Below are 4,491 nucleotides of genomic sequence, written 5' to 3'. Positions count from 1 at the left end.
ATTTAGATCAAATGTGTGAACAAATGCCACCAATTTGAGAGTGAAGGTACAAGTCCAATTTTCGAAGTGGTCTATTGTAACTTCCTAAAAAGACGTAAAAGCATTAGCAAACCAAGCTATAGACCCACTGCTGCAGCTGGTCCTAGAGCCGTAATTGGTATGGATCATCTTCCCTCAACCAACACCTCCCATTCTAGATTTCTATGGTCAGCCCTTCATCTGTTCTGGGGTTCTTACCTGAAGGGTCTGTGGATGTCGCAATTGCCCATTTGTGGTTACCTCCGAGCAGAGAAGCCCCAGCGAATCCCGGTGTATCAGCTCGGTCGCCATAACAAAATACCATAGACTGGGAGGCTTAAACAACAGAAATCTATTTTTTCACAGTTCTGGAGGCTGAAAGTCCCACAAAAAATTCAAGCAAGGTAAGCTTCTGATGAGATCTCCCTTCCTGGCTTACGGACAGCCACCTTGTCCTCATGTGGCTTTTCCCCTGAGCGTGTGTGTGTGTGTGCACGCGCACGCGCGCGCGCACACACACACACACACACACACACACACACACACACACACAAAAGTTAGCTCTCTCTTTCTCTTTTCATAAGGATACCAATCTTATTGGATTAGGGCCCCACCATTATGAACTCATTTAACCTTAATTTCCTCCAAAAAATCTTATCTCCAAATACAGTCAGTCATGTTACAGTTAGGTCTTCGACATATGAATTGGGTTAGCGGGGTGGGAGGAGGCACAATTCGGTCCCTAGCACCAGACATGCTCTTCCCTGGGCCCGCTGTGTAACAGCAAGCATGGATCATGGTAATCGGGGGTGATCATCTACCAGTATAGCAACTCCTCTCTCTGACTGCAGGTCCACTGGCGTGAAGAGCCCAAGGTGCCCAGGTAGTAGTTACAGCGCCCAGTTTAAGGGAGCCCTTACTATATTCATTGGTGGAAGCTTCACTGTACAGGAGCCAGGGCCTCTAACCCTTCAGAGGCTAAGTTTATAGGAAGGAGAAGCACAGAGTCTGCCGATATCTCACTAGCAGTTGGGCTTGAAAGGGCCCATCCACTCCTTTGTTCCCAGATTAGTGTGTTCTAACTATTGGAGACATATCTATCAATTCACAGGAGAACAATGCCTCAACTCCAGGCTGTCGTCTCCAGGCCGACCCAGAGCTGAGCCTTCAGCAGAGCACGCAGTCATTCAGGGAGGCACTAAGAGAGCCTCGTCGATGACTACAGGGTGAGGCCTCCCGTCCAACTGGTTGCTGAGAGCCTCCTTGGCAATGGGTGCCCTCTAGGGAGCATTAACATGAGGCAGAAAAATCCTTTGAGCCCATTTCTGTGAGTTCATCCTTTCACTGTTAACCTGCACTCCCGTCATTTACTCCTGCACAGGAGTCAGCGCACGTCTGCACCTCAGGCCGCTTCTCCTTCTACCCTTAAATAGGGATGTAATGCATCAAAATGTTGTGTTGGCCTTCATGTAAACGAGGCCCTGGTCTTTTCATCCTCCACCAGATTGTCATGGGGAACTCTCCTTGCAGGCTATAGGTACAATTGAGGAAGAACTTCACCAGAGGTGAGCGAGATGAAAATCCAGGCCATTTGGCCACCTGTTTAGATGACTTACCTTTCCTTCTGGACCTGCTAGAGCCTAGTCCTGAAAGTATCGCTTCTCTCGCACGTTGGATCGCTGCTGTTCATGACCAATCCTATGACTCAGTGGCATCGCATGGTCTTTCTTCAAAGGAACCCCGCCTCCTTTTCGATCAATGGGCTCCAGGTTATGAGCAAACACGGCATTTTCCATTGTAGTAGCTCTTACACTCTTGATTTCAAAAAATTAAATGTCAGCTCTCCTTCGATCTCATCATTAGTGATACCATGATCTAATATAGATATCTATGGTTCAAGGCACCCTGATAGCTACTCTAGACTTGCTGTCCATATGGTAATTATGTCCCCTTTGTCTCTCACGACTTAGTAGGCCAGCTGGCATTTGCCGTTACATTGACTCTCATTGACATTAAAGAGTCAATTTCCCCACCATTGAACTCGGCCTTCAGAGGAGCACCACCACTGCACCTCGCAAAGATGCTGGTGCTCTCCCCTCGCACCCAGGGCTTCTCTTTCTGGCTCGATGAAGGGAATGCTCTCTGGGCCATCCCGGGAAGCATAGTCTGGTAGTGGGATCCCAGGTCTCATGACTCTAATATTTGCACGTCTCTGGGCCTTCTATTTCTTTTCTCAATATTGCACCAAAAAATTTCTAGCATCTCAATGTAGACTATTGTCACGAGAATAAGCACCATCTTGCAAGGTACCTGCTGCAAGGAGGTCATTGCTTGGTCTCCAGGCCAAGAGTGGCTGTTCTATTCTGACAAAGAGGAAAAGAGGTGCTTCTACCAGCCAGAGGATTTAGGGAGATTTGGGGGTCTGCGATTTTCAGGCTTGTCCCCCGGCATCGCAAGGTCAAATTCTTTCCCTATCAGAGCCCTGACTCGGACTTGGACGCCTGTGTAGCTGTGCCCTTAGCGTTCTTTTCAGCTTTTCCACCCTTAAAATCAGATCCCGAGCCTAATTTTCAGCATCTGTCTTGTGGCTGTCAAGAGATGGGAGAGTCTTAAAGCTTTCACAAAGCATGCCTTACAGTGGCAAACAGCTTAGCTTCTCTGAGTCGATCATTTGCTTTAAGGCCAGGGGTCCCCAACCCCCGGGCCACGGACCAGGACCAGTCCATAGCCTGTTAGGAGCCAGGCCGCACAGCAGGAGGTGAGCGGCAGGTGAGCGAGTGAAGCTTCATCTGTATCTGCAGCCGCTCCCCAGCACCAGCATCACCGCCTCAGCTCCACCTCAGGTCATCAGGCATTAGATTCTCATAGGAGAATCAGTCCCTGGTGCCAAAAAGGTTGGAGACCACTGCTTTATGCAAAACTTCCAATACTGTCAGAAGACTCCATCTAAGCCCATAATCCTTATGGTTATCATTTTCCCACATCAATTGAGTTCAGCAGCCACTTGACCTCCCCAAAGCCTTGCTTTCCACCTGCATCTCATTCTAATGAGCTGCACGTGAAGCTTTTAGAAATTACAGTGCCACTATATGCCACACAGGACCCTGCTTACCATCCGTACTGGGGCCCCTGTTGCTTCCAGATGGTAAATCCAGTTCCAACTCCCATCCTGAATATTTGCGTTCCAGAGCCTCTCGTAGTGCCAATTGTCCCTGGTTCCTTCGGAGACAGAGCAATGCTTATCAATACTTTCTTAAAGGACACAATCCTAGGGCACGAAAATAAGGAGGAAAGGGAAGTGAGGCGAGGAAGGAGGAGAGCAAACGCAAGGTTGTGTGTTGCCAAGCTGGCCGCATCTACAGAAGAAAACATTGCCAGTTGCTCAGTCATGCCTGTTGGATGTTTCCTGACGTGCTAGATGAAACCACTATGATCCAAGAGCCGATCTCTTATCTTTCATTGGTCAAAATTTGGCCCAGGTTTTAACTCTCCTGAATTTCTGAGTAGAGTTACTTGGCCCTTGTGGGCAGATCCCGGAAGTGAGAGGAGTCATGGTTTAAGGGGACCCATGATGGAGCCAGGTCTTCACCCTAAGAAAGGCTGTGATATTCCATTGTGTTAGGAGGGCCAGGTGACTCTCAAGCAGTATAGGAATTCTGAAGGGCATGATGGATAACGCATGCTTTCCAACATGCAAAACCTGCCCAGGTTCTCCCAAGGCATTGCACCTCTGGTTGGGGATCAGTACTTCTGAATCCCAGGTGAGCAGCTGTGTGATCCTGGGTAAGTCACATCTCCAAATGGGGCAATTACATTTATGTCACAGAGTCGCAAGAATTTAATTAAAATGTAACGTTTAAAAAAAAAGAACATTTTTAAATGGCAAAGAGGTCCATGTATAAACGTCAGGGCCGGCTGTCATATCTAAAATCGAAGCCTTGTACTGAACAAAATAACCTGACTAGCTTAAGCAGAAAGGCATTAAAATGCTCAGGGTTATTTTTACCTCAGCTAACCAATAGGGCTTACTCTTGTGCCTCGTTCTCCTGCATCTATTGGTTAGAAAAAGTCATCTAGGAAGATTCCACACACGCCAACATTTTCTTTCCATCCCTCCTCCCTCCATAGTCCGCTGTTGAGTACCCAGCATCCAGTGCTGTCTGGCCCTTAGTAGGTGCTCACGAAAACTATGTCTGAAATGAATGATGACTGAATGAGTGAATGAATGAACGAATGAACTAGTATCTCCACATCTTTGCCCAAGGGGTTCCCAACACTTGAACTGGGCCCCCCTCCCAGCAGGGCACCTTAGCTTAGAAGCCCTTACTGACCCTGCCTCCTGTCTTCATTCCTCCGTCCCCCACCCCCACCCCCACCCCGTACAGTGCAGGTCCCTTTCTCACACCACAGCTGACAGTGGACAGTGGAATGGCTGATTTTATTATCTGTCTTCCAGATCAGACCCTATGGCCC

This window comes from Pteropus vampyrus, unplaced genomic scaffold (genome assembly GCF_000151845.1).
Source record: "Pteropus vampyrus isolate Shadow unplaced genomic scaffold, Pvam_2.0 Scaffold219, whole genome shotgun sequence".
NCBI lineage: Eukaryota > Metazoa > Chordata > Mammalia > Chiroptera > Pteropodidae > Pteropus > Pteropus vampyrus.
Note: the sequence above shows the minus strand (reverse complement) of the source record.